A 13110-nucleotide genomic window follows, 5' to 3' on the forward strand; every position below is an offset into this window, starting at 1 on the left:
ATTTACCAAGAGTCGGCAAAGACATAAAAATACTCTTTCTTGATTTTTCTAATTTACTTTCTCCTATGGTGCGTCTTGATTTTATGATTTACCTCCTTGTGCAATATCCTTCCTCTTAATGGGTGAGTGAAAATACTCTCTTTTGATTTGTTTTTTTAATTTATTCTCTCTTAATAGTGTAAGGCAGTCGAGTGATGAATTTCACTTTTTACATAATTTATAAATATAATGATTAATTTTTTTTGTAACTAAAGTATCTTATGGATTTAATGGGTTTAAATACTGAAACTCGATTGTCTTGGCATAATAGCGGTTTAGTTGAATTTGATGCTACTCATAATATGAAGAATTTTTTATATTTTAAAATGTGCACCTATTTTTATAGATTCTTCAAATATGCTCCTCTCTTAATTTTGCTTTGTTTTATATCCGTTACATTTCAAACTATCCGTCGATTAATCAGTCTAATGGTTAATCAAGTAAATATGATTTAAATTGATTAATCTATTATTATTATTTTTTAAACTAAAAATTCGACAATAAAATCTTTTTATTCGATTTAATTTCATTTATAGGGTCTTTTTAACATAAACAAATATTTATAACATAAATGAATTTAATTTCATTTATTATATAGGGTCTATTTTAAGTTGTCTATATTTCGTAATTATTATAATATTAATTTTTATATTTTTTATAATAGTTAAGATTTTATAATTATTATAATATATTTGATTGATTTAAAAAATTAAATAAAAAAATAATATTATTAAATAATATTAAATATCAATTGAGTAATTGTAAATAATAGGATGAGATTTTATTTTGATAAAAATCAAAATGGGATTTCTCTTCAATTTGTAAAAAAACGTCTATTTAATTTTACCTATTTTTTTTTTATATTTTGAATTCTTTATGAATATCAAGTATTTAGTATAAATTTTCGCCCTTTTCCCCTGTAATAACCCGTTGCCCTAGTTTTGGGCCGGAACAGGAGGGGAGTGGGAAATCGCGATTCCTTTGCTGGAGCACGACGGTTGCTGTACGCTTTGCTGTCGAACTTGTCTTTTACAGATTTTCCCCTTTTTCATTGGACGCAGGAAGATCTTCGTCGACCATGGGTTCGTTCGCTGCCCGTTCATTTCTTCTCTTTTTTAGTTTCAGAACTGATGCCTCACGGCGAAGGCTTGTGTGTGGATATCGCTCTGTTTCATTCGCGATCGCATTCATTGGTTTTCTGATGTGAATGTGCTGCGATAGGTGCAAAATTAGCTGTTTGTTTGATGCAACGTTCTTTTTTTTTTGGCTTGCAAGATCGCAACTTTCTAAAATGGTTCTAGTTTCTTTCCTCGATCTTAGTTTACTTGGAATAGAAGTTCAAATCGTGTAAGCTGTATTTGTACAAATTAGGCACTTTTAATCGTTAGGGGTGTGTTTATTCGGTTTCTTATATGAATGTGCTGTGATAGGTCCAAAAATGTCTTGCTGTTCGATTCACCTCTATTTTTTATTTATTATGTTTTTTTATGCACGATCGCAACTTTATAAAACGATTTTATGGCGTTATTTTCTTGATCTTTGTTCATCTAGAATAGTAGTTCAAGTAGATGAAATGCAGAATATTCTTGTATATATATCTATCATTATTATCCTCCTGATCGTGCAACCTCTCCTTGTACAACTAGAGACGTTTGATTCTAAACAAGCCAACTTAATTCACAGTGTCGGTAGTTACTATAACAAGCTATCTTAATTAACTAAAAATGGGTTTGAGTCTAGTTATCCTTCCTGCAAAATTGTAGTAAAAGGTTCTTTCGAGCTAGAACTGAAGAAGTATTGCAGATACTTGAAGCCTTTCTCATCTTCCTTTTTTGGAAAGGCTAACTGGCAGGCTGTAAATGAATCGAACGTTCGTGAACAAATTTGGTGTTCTGTTTGGTAAGAGCTTGTTTATGTTCGTTCAATAACACAAGATTAATTAAATGAACAAACTTGAACAACTCATTAAAATAAACAAACAAACTTGAATACATACGTGTTCATCTTGATAATGTTTATGAACAACGTTCACGAATAATATTCGTGAACTATGTTTATCAATAAAATTCGTATCAACATGTTAAATAAATAAAGAAACTTTTAAAATAAACAAACAAGTTTATATTATCAAATTCAATAACCAACAAACAAGTTTAAAATATAAAAGTTTCAAATAATCAAACAAGTTTGAATTGAGAGCTCGATAACATCTAAACGAATCAAGCTCAAGCTCATAAAAAAGAAATCAAGTCAAGCTTGAACAATCATTTCATCGGCTTGGTTCATTTTAGGCTTGGTTTGACTTGACTTGACTTGTCTCGGGTACTTTATCAAACAATCTTGAATATTACAAAACTTGGCTCGTTTACAACCTTTAACTGCTAACATTAGTATGAACTTAAACTTATTTGTATGCTAGTCATGTAACCTATTTCTTACTCTATAGTGTCTTTATATTTCATGTTATTAAATAATATTTATTATATGTTGGTGTCCTACAGCGACATTTGAGAGACATTTTGCAAAATATGGAAAGATAGTTGATAAAATGATAATGAAAGACTGTAGCACAAATAGACACAGAGGCTTTGGATTTCACTTTTGATAACCCTTTTGTGGTTGACAAAGTCATTGAAGACACACTTACTATCAATGGGAAGACGGTATTTTACTGTGTAAATAATCTACTTTAATTAATTTGCTATTCCTTTTTGAGTTTCTTGTATTAAGTTTTTGACTTTTGATTATTTCACACTAAAAATTCAAATGCAAATTTGATTAATGCTTTATACTATAATACTATTCCTGTTTTAAATCTTAAAAGGTTTTACCCTTTTCTGGTTTGTTATTTTGTTATTGGATACAATTCAATGTACAACATGCATCAGTCTATTTTCCTTTTGATGTAAATCTAGATGATGCCCCTTATTTGCTTTTCTCTTCCTCACTAGTTTTGTCTATTGGTGCAGTTAACCTCTAGAGTTTTGATGTTTGACAATGTACCTAAGTCTGATCAGTTAACCAAGGTTTGATTTAAATAAGACAATGTTTGAATGTGAGCTAAGTCTAATCTAGTCAAGTCATGATTAGTGAGGAGAACTCAAAAAGAGTCTAGTTGGGACCAAATGTCTAGCAAAAGAAGTCCTGATTGGAAAGATTGAGAAAAGAAGTCTTGGTCGGAGAGACTAGGTGGAAGTCTCGACAAATCGAAGACATCGAACAAAAAGCCCCGGGAGTCGAGGACACCAGGTAGGAAGCCCTGGGGTCAAGGATATCAAGCAGAAGTCTAGACAGTGTCGAGGGCCAGAGGTCAGTAGAAAGTCCCAAGGATTAAGATCAAGGTTGAGCAGAAAGTCCAAGCAGGTCAAGGATGACCAAAGCCTTGGCAAAAGAAAATCCTGGAGGAGAGTGAGTCCTAAATGGTAAGCCTAGTAGGTCAGGAAGACTTACAAGAGTAGGCTAGACTAACTTGTTTATTGTATGTTTGTCTTGTGGAACCTGGAGTTGCAAGCAAGATTAAATCAAACCAAGCTCGGAGGGAATTGGGTTTCACTAGGGTCGAACCGGATCGGAACAACTCTGGGAGCCCGGATCAGTTTCCAGGTGTTTGGACAGTCCAGGTGCCTTGAATGGTTCCAAGCATCTAGACCAGGATAAAACACAATAGAGTCCGGCGATGTTGGATCGGATCAGGTCAAGTCGGGGCGCTCGGAAGGGATCCAGGTGCCCAAAATGTCCTTTAAAAGAACCATCGAGCAGCATCCTCAGAAGAACAACAAAACAATTAACTCTACTACTCTTCTTTGTGCTCGAAGGAAAGCAACTACTTTCAAAGTTCTACGACTGAGGAAGTTCTAGGAGGGGTACACTACGCTCAGGACTTCCAGAGCGGTTCAACTTAATTGGTTTGCTAGTATTTTAAGTACATGTGATTTATTATAAACTCTTTGTGATTGTACTCAAAATTGTAAGACGGGTTTCTCCGCCTTTGAAAAAGTTTCGGAAAGGAGAACGCTAGTGGACGAGTGTCTCCTGTACATAAGCCTTGGAGTACCAACTATAAGGGGTTGGGAACCAAGTAAATTCCTGTGTCTACTCTATATTGTTTTTATTATATTTCGTTGTAACACTTTTGATAGAACAAACGACCAATCGAATGAATGAAAAGCGATCGAGCTTCACCTCTACTCTCGATCCCGCACCGGCCTGGATAGCTCTTAATTGGATTAATCGCCACTGGAGCAAGATGATAAGGATTGAGGCGGAGAAGGTAGGGATTTTAATTTTCGTTTTAAAATTTATATTTTTTGTTTCAAATGCAGGGAAAGAGGATGTTATAAAAACCAATGTCGTGCTCGTAAAACTCAGACAATACAACCGGTGGCAAAGGAGCAACCAATGTTAAGAGCCCACAAAAATAAAGAGCATATCACGTGTTTCAAGTGTAACAAAAACGATCATTATAAAAATCAATACCCGGAGAAGAAAACGAAAAAAAGTCCACAAAATTAGAGATTGCGAACAAGGTCAGTACTTTTATATTTTACGAAAATGCCCCTAGAATAATTCCTAATAGATTAAATTTTTTCTTGCAATAAATTAGATTTGCAATAATATTGATTTGAAAATTCAAACATTCAAACGAAGAAAAAGTCCGCAGAATTAGAGATTGCGAACAAGGTCAGTAATTTTATGTTTTATGAAAATGCCCCAAGAATAATTCCTAATAGATTAAATTTTTTCTTGCAATAAATTAGATTTGTAATAATAATGATTTGAAACATTCAAACATAGATAATTCAAATAATTTAATAAATAATAATAATTTAAAAATTCAAATAATTTTGTTAATCGTGATAATTCGAAATTAATTTTAATCAATAATAATAATAATAATTGGAAAATTTCAAATTTGGATCATTTAGATCATTTAAAATTAATTTTAATTAATAAAAATATTAATTTAAAAAATTCAAACCTAAGTCTAATCTACAATGAGAATAAATCTAATTTGAATAAATCAACTTTAATTATTAATTTATATTTAATAAATTCAAAACATAAAATTGATAAAGATCAACTTAATCTAGATATTAATCAAATTAATAAAAAATCTAGATAAAATTTTTAACTCATTAAACTAAGATTAATTTAATCAAACTAATTCTAATTTTAATAATTCACATCCAATAATTAAATAAATCAGAATTAAATAATAAATAAATTAATCAGGATATCCTAAAAGATAATAATATAACGGTAAATTGGAGAAAACTCCCCAAACATAAACTAGACTTTGTGATCAGTCCCCACCCAACATTTTATTTGCATGTATTCCCAAACCTTAGTTTCAACTCCCCAATTCATGAATTTACAAATCTACCCCCCTCCCTCTCTCCAGTCTCCTCTCCTACACCGCCGACTTCTCCTTTATTCCTTTATTTCCCCATTACACCCTTTTCCCACCGCCGACTTCTCACATTTCTTCATTGTTTTCTCTTTATCCGTCTCCCCGTCTTAACTGTCTTCTCCTCTTACACCGGCGCCTGTCTCCTCTTTTCCCCACCGCCGACTTCTCCTCTTCTCCACATTTCTTCACTGTTTATCCTCTTCTCTCCGTCTCCCCGTCTTAACTGTCTTCTCCTCTTCTCTCCGTCTCCTCCTTTGTTCACTGTCGTCTTTGTTTTTCCACCTTTCTTCAATCTCTTTCCCAACTGGCGCAAACCCTAACCGACCATTTGCTTCCTCTTGGCAACATTGTCTTCCAAACGGCAACATCATTCCACATCGTCAAGAAGAGTGAAGCAAGAGCATACATCACCAAAAAAAACAGTAAATTTCTTGTTTGAGATTTAATTTTAAATTTTATTGTTTGAATTATTAATTTTAGAATTTATCATGTTAAAATTTTCATTTGAATTTGTAATATTTAAATTTGAATTTTTAAGATTAGATTTTATCTAATTAAGATTTGAAGATTTATGTTCTGAAATGTTAGAATTTGAATTTATCTTAATTAATTTAAGATTATCATTATTTTTAACATTTAAATTTAAATTATTTGACTTGCTTAAAAATACCCAATGGAAAACTTTTCTTTGTGGTCAGTCCCCACCCAACATTTTCTTTGCATGTACTCCCCAAACCTTAGTTTCAACTCCCCAATACATGATTTTACAAACTTACCCTTTCCCTCTCTCCTCTTCTCCCCCTTTGCTCACCACGCGCGCAGAGCCTCCTCTCTTCTTCTCCCCAACTGTTCGCGAGCTAGGGCTTCTCGGCGACACCAGTTGTCCGACTTTCTTCTTCTTCCCGGCGACACCTCCTCTCTTCTTCTCCCCATCTGTTCACTAAGGTTTCCTTCTCCATTTATTCACAACACAACAATACCCATTTTCTTGTCAAAACCCTAAACGGCACACCATTCCACACCGACGAGGAGATTGAAGCAACATCATATGCGTCGAAACTGAAGCAAGCGGCGAGATCCATCAACCAAGAGCTTCACCACAAAAATATAGTAAATTTCTTGATTTTTTTTAGTTGTTTCGGTAAATTAGAGAAACCTCCCCAAATCCCCTTCCCTAGAATTTTCTACAAGTCTTCCAATATTGTTTTATTATTTTCTAGATTAATGTGGGAAATGAGTTCCATTAGAGATGGGGAATTAAGAACTTAAATTGGTAAATTGAATTGTTCGTGTTCCCTTAATTCGACCTTGATTTAAACTATGCAAAAATAATTGACTTGCTTGGTTATAGCTAAATGATAGTAAGTAAAAGGAGTCGTCTTAAATCTTACATGGACATTGTGATAGTTGATTTATTTCTTTTTTTAGCATAGTATCATAATAAATTGTAAGAGATCACACTTAATTATTCAACAAATGTTTAATAAAAATCTTACTTCATCTTATTCAACAAATGTTTCTAATGTTATATAAGAATACCAATGATATATGAATGAGTATATTTTCCTCATTTATGATTTAATTATGAAATTGTATAATCTTTTCCAATGTAATTTCTCAATTATCCTTTAGGTGACAGATTTGTATTCAGTTTCTTAGAGACATGGAATCTGGATCTGGATCTCCAAATTTTTCATTTCTGGGTAGTTGCAAGTATAAAGAAGACCTCTATATGATTTCAATTCTTAATGGATTCAGTCTAATGGAGCTGTTTCTTAATCTTGGGAGAAAATGTGACGAGATTACTCCACACAATGTGCTATTGCAATATCTAGCACCACATCAAAATATTAAAAAATTCAACAAATTCAAAATTATAAAAACAAATTAATAATTCAAATAATAGAATATCAAACACAAATAATGAAATTAAAATCTATAAACCTATTTATAATCAAGTACCCTATAATTATGGAACTATTTAATAAATTGTGCCCAATGAAACAAAAAAATTAATAAAAATCAAAATATATCAAAATGAGTTGACACACTTGCAGATTCACACGAAATATATCAAATTGAGAATTTGATATATTATTATAAATTAATTAATAATTGCTTGACTTGTTTAACACATGCATAATTGCTATCATCATGCATATGTTCAATTATTTAATTATGCATATAAATGCCATATCATTCATGTTAGTTTTTTATTTTCTGTTTAATTTAGAACGGTTAGATAGGAAAAAAATTGTTTGATACTTGATCACATAGTACCAAGAAAGGGGCAAGATGATAGTACGTTCAGGAAACTTGGTCTAGGTAGTCAAGTAGAATAAGGAGTACATTACTTGGTCTGCTTAGCTAAGCGGAACTGACTGAAACTACTTCGTCAGATCCTAAATTAGTTACACTAGAGTTTTTCAAGTAGGTTCAGTGTATAATTCCTTAAAAAGACTTTATTTAAGCATGTGGTCGTTGCTCCGATAACTAAGAAGGCTTTTGCCTCGTCACGACCTCGAAGTTGATTTTTGAAATGTCACTTAACTAACTGACGGTTAAACTTGAATTTAACTCAATATCAAACAATTCTTAGAGTTCAAATTAAATTAATTAAAGATAAAATTGACAAATTGTCTCACAAAATCCATAAGACAATTTTGTATGTCATGGGTTGAGACATATAAAACTAGTAAAATGACAAGGACAACTAAATTGTAAAGTTTTCAAAAATGATTGCAAAATCTATAAAATTATTTTCTTAAAAATATTTGAAAAATATTGATATTTAATAATTGTCTAGGTATATATATATATATATATATATAACATATGTCCTCGAAAATTATTTTACCAATACTTAGACACAAAACCCCTAAGTCAACACTAATTCTAGATCCCTAAGACACATAGGGTAAAGATTCCTTGTCGTTAATAAGGATGCCTTAAAAGAGTTCCAGTTAAGGGGAGATCCTAATTGAAAGATCATAAACATCCTTTTCCTTAAAATCTTTTCAAAATCTCTTTAAAAAAAACAAACTTTGCAAAATTTTTTGAAAAAGCCTTCAAAATTACTTTGACAAGTCTTTTGAAAAAATTACTTTGAAAATTCATATTTTGATAAACATTTTGAAAAAGGTATTTTAAAACTTTCAAAATTGTTCTTTTGACTTGGAGCAACCCTTAAAGACATATAAGAAGTTGTTCTTGTGGTTAACAAGGATTCCTAAGGGTGTGTCAGATTAAGGGGGAGTCTTGATTAAAAAATTAAACTTACCTTTTCAAAATTCTTTACAAATTATTTCAAAAATTATTCCTTTAAATTTTTGAAAAGTTAGGACTCCTTTCAAAATTTTTGAAAAATTACTCTTTAGAAAAGTTCTTGAAAATCAATTAAAAATATTTTGAAAGATAATTTCAAAAAGGCTTTTTTTTTTCAAAATTAAAACTTAATTTTGAACTATACTATGGTCTTTCAAGAAAGGGTTAGATTAAGTTTTGACCATAAGAAAATTCGTAAATTGTTGGTGTAAACTCGAAGGTGAACCTTAGGTAAATTATTATTTATAAATGGTAAAGGGGGAGAGGACGGATCGAGTTCCAAATCTATTTACCTCTCATTTTGAAGTATAAACGTTAAGGAATTAATCTTTTTGATGGATGACAATGGGGAGAGGAAGACTTAAGTTAGAAAAATCTAATGAACCTCTCATTGTCATAAAACCCTTATGATCTATATTTAACTTAAGAAAATTCTCAAACATCAATAAGGAAAGATTGTTAGTGCAATCAGTCTCTAGGGTTTTGATGTTTGACAAGGTACCTAAGTCCGATCAGTTTGACCAAGATTTTATCTAAACAGGATTTGATGTTTGGATGTGAGCTAAGTCTAGTCAGGTTATTACTGGCGTGAAGAACTCAAGAATAGTTTAGTCATGAGGACCAGATGACTAGCAAAGGAAGTCCTAATCGAAAGGATTAAAGAAGAAAGTCTTGTTCGAAAGAATTGAGCAAGGAAGTTCTGATCGAAGGGACTAGGCGGAAGTCTTGGCAAATCGAGGACAAGTAGAAGTCTAAACATGGTCGAGGGCCAGAGGTCTAGCAAAAAGTCCCGAGGGTTAAGATCAAGGTTGAGCAGGAAATCCAAGTGGGTCAAGGATGACCGAAGGCTTGGCAAAAGAAAATCCTGAGAGAATGAGCTCTAGGTGGTAAGCCTAGTAAGTCAGGAAGACTTACAAGAGTATGCTGGGCTAGCTTTGTTTGTTGTATACTTATCTTGTAGGAACCTGAAGTTGGAAGTAGGACTAAGCCAAACCAAGCCCAGAAATTGGGTTTGACTAAGGTCGAACCAGACCGGAACAACTTTGAGAGCCCAAATTAGTTTTCAGGCACCCAGACAGTCCAGACGCTTTGAATGGTTCCAGATGCTCGGACCAGGATAAGATGCAACAACAGATAGAGTCCGACGGCATCGGATAGGATCAAGTCGAACTGGGGGCGTCCAGAAGGGATACAGACTCCCGGAATACACTTTAAAAGAACCATTGAGCAACATCCTCAGACGAACAATGAAACAATTAACTCTGCTACTCTTCTTCTCCGTACTCGAAGGAAAGCAACCACGCTCGAAGCTCTGTAATCGAGGAAGTTCTAGGAGGAGTGTGCTATGCTCAAGACTTCCAGATCAACTTGGCTTAATTGGTTTGCTAGTATTTTTAATACATGTGTTTTATTGTAAACTCTTTGTGATTGTGCTCAAAATTATAAGACGGGTTTCTCCGCTTCCGGAAAAGTTTCAGAAAGGAGAATGCTATTAGACGGACATTTCCTGTACATAGAACTTGAAGTACCAACCCTGGGGGTGGGGAATCAAGTAAATCCTTGTGTCTACTCTGTATTATTTTTATTATATTCTGTAGCTAACACTTTTGATAGAATGAACAACGAATCAAACGAACGAAAAGCGATCGAGATTCACCCCTTCCCCTCTTAATCCCGTACCGGCCCTACATTGTCTATATTTTATTAATATGTGTGTGCAGCATTAGTAAGTGGTGTATAATAGCTATGCCCACTCACATTATGCTTTGATATGGATGGATGGCATAAATTGATAACATGGTATTGTAATTGTGATCATACACGTAAACTCTGATCCGTGCTGTTGAATAGTTTACTGGCACAAATACCGGTTACCAAGGTGCATGTTTTATCAAAAACTTTGTACTTTTGTGTACAATACTAAATTTGTATTGTTGGTTTCATTGTTGCCTAGTTCTAGTCTGGAATTTGTACTGGTACGAGATTCATGGTTCTATACAATTTTCTTTTAAGTTTTAGGGATTATTTGCTTTTAGTCTCCAAATGCTGAAGTTTTCTGTAGCTCATCATGCCTTATGCAAAGATCTTATCCTGTTCTCTTATCCAAAGCATGTAGTGGGACTTTATTTTCCCTCTTGAATATCTATTTTATGGTATTTTGCAGGTTGAAATTAAAGGAACAATACCAAAAGGGTCTGCTCCTCTGAAGGATTTTAAAACACAGAAGAAAGCTGCTGGTGGGACACCTACAAGTGTCACAGAAGGTATTTTCTGTTTAATTTGCAATCATTTATCATTCTTCTAGCAGAAATTAATTGAATGCTTCTTTATTGTCAATGTGCAGATGAACTGAAGGACTTACTCTCAGTTTGGAAAAGTGGATATTCAAGAAATCATTCGTGACCATGCAACCAACCATCCTAGAGGTTTTGAGTTTGTAGTATTTGAGTTGGAAAAAATTGCAGATGATTCGCTGACTAAAAAAGGAAATATGCTTGATCTAGCTGGTAGTCAGGTGAGCTTGCAGTGTCAAACGCCAGAAACACCAAAGAATCCGTGCATGGAAATGATCATCAACATGAAAAATGCTTTCTCGCCTCTTTCTAGGCTGCTCGGTTTTTTCTTGTTTTACTTTCTAGAACTGATGCCTTACATTTTCTTGATTTTGGGGATCAAGATAACTTAGTATTACAATCTTCCGTAGCTGTTTGGTAAACTGGGACTAGGTTTATGTTTTTTTTGTACGTGGAGATCAAGAAGGCCGAACCAAAGAACTCTCTCAACCCAACATTTGCATTTGGTAGTGAACCCAAGACCTGGCATTTTGGTGAAAGTTTTAGTGGACATGGCAGTTATAGAGGCTTTACAGGTGACATTTTAGTGGATATGGCAGTTATAGTGGCTTTACAGGTGACATTTTAGTGGATATGGCAGTTATAGTGGCTTTACAGGTGGCTCTTATAGTCCTCCTCCGTATAGGACACCTGGAGAATTTCCTCCTAGACCTGGTGTATATGATGGTTATGCAGGTATTGGTAGTGAGTATGATGGTGGATGTGATGGTATTGCACGAGGCTTAGAGGATTATCAGGACGAATCTCATTTGGTTATTCTAGCCATCTTTATTCTCATGGTGGGTACAGTCGGGGTCATAGTGGAAGTAGCTTTGGTGGTTATGGACGAGAAGTTGGGGGATACAGTGATTCTAGCTGCAGTGGTGTTTATGAGCCGCCAAGTGCTGGCTACAGTTCAGGTCAATTGTATGGTAGAAACACAAGATATGGCCGCGGTGCTGGTCGTTACCACCCATATGGAAGATAGGAAATAAGGCAGTGGAGTACATCACTAGATATCACAATCTGGTTACACGAGCTTGCTAGATATATCATATGATGTGATAGACATTTAGCTGAACTCACCCTATGGAAGATAGGAAATAAGGCAGTGGAGTACATCACTAGATATCACAATCTGGTTACACTAGCTTGCTAGATATATCATAGGATGTGATAGACATTTAGCTGAACTCGCGTCTTTCTATAAGGATTGTGGTTCTTTTGGTTAATTTATTATGTAGATTTCCATTAGACATCTGTGACATCTAGCAGTTTGAACTAGAACGTGTTGTTTTCTTTTAGATATGTAGTTTTATGTTATCTGAGGCACCTGTATCTAGAAAGCTAAACTAGAAGAGATTTTTTTTTATGTATCCTTGTGGTGACTGGTGAATTGCCTTTTTATTGATCATGTAGGCAATTTGTTTCTCTAAATAACATAACACTGGTTAGATCTGTGTTGCATATGTTGCTTGCAGGCAAATCAAAATACCCATATCAACTTTATGCTGCCTTCCTCTTCAAGTGAAATCCGAAGGCTCATGGTTGCCAAATCTCTTCAATGTTTGTAAGTATTCTTATTAGTATATATGTACGCAATGCGATGTTTCTTATAGTTCACAATTGGTGGCCTACATGGTGAATATAAGCATTCGCTACCAAAGTTGGGAACTGAAATGTAAGATTCATAACCAAATTTGTTCACTATTTGTGCTTTTCATGAGGAATATAAGCACATCGGAAACAATAGATAAGATCTTTGCCACTGAAATACAGGGTCCACCAGTGAAAGTTTGGAATTTCTTCTGACAATATGTTAGAGAGTTTTCACTACTTGTCATATGTTCTTTTCTGCTTTCGCATGTTCCATGGCTTCTTGGTTTCCTATTTGTTGATAATGTTTCACAAGCATATTCCTTCATTTGATTATTAGCTACTGTTGTGACCAGATGATTTAGATTCTAAGCTCATGTTTGTTTGTCTATTTCGGATATGTTGTGT

The 13110-nt window shown here is 33.8% G+C and overlaps 1 pseudogene; it reads left to right on the forward strand.

Annotated features, from left to right (window-relative positions):
- The first annotated feature begins 973 nt into the window (after positions 1-973).
- Positions 974-12379, forward strand: LOC141833090 (uncharacterized; annotated as a pseudogene).
- Positions 12380-13110: the final 731 nt, after the last annotated feature.

This window comes from Curcuma longa, chromosome 8, assembly GCF_044706935.1.
Source record: "Curcuma longa cultivar G26 ecotype Majalengka, Jawa Barat chromosome 8, ITB_CL_G26_1.1, whole genome shotgun sequence".
In the NCBI taxonomy this organism is placed as follows: Eukaryota; Viridiplantae; Streptophyta; class Magnoliopsida; order Zingiberales; family Zingiberaceae; genus Curcuma; species Curcuma longa.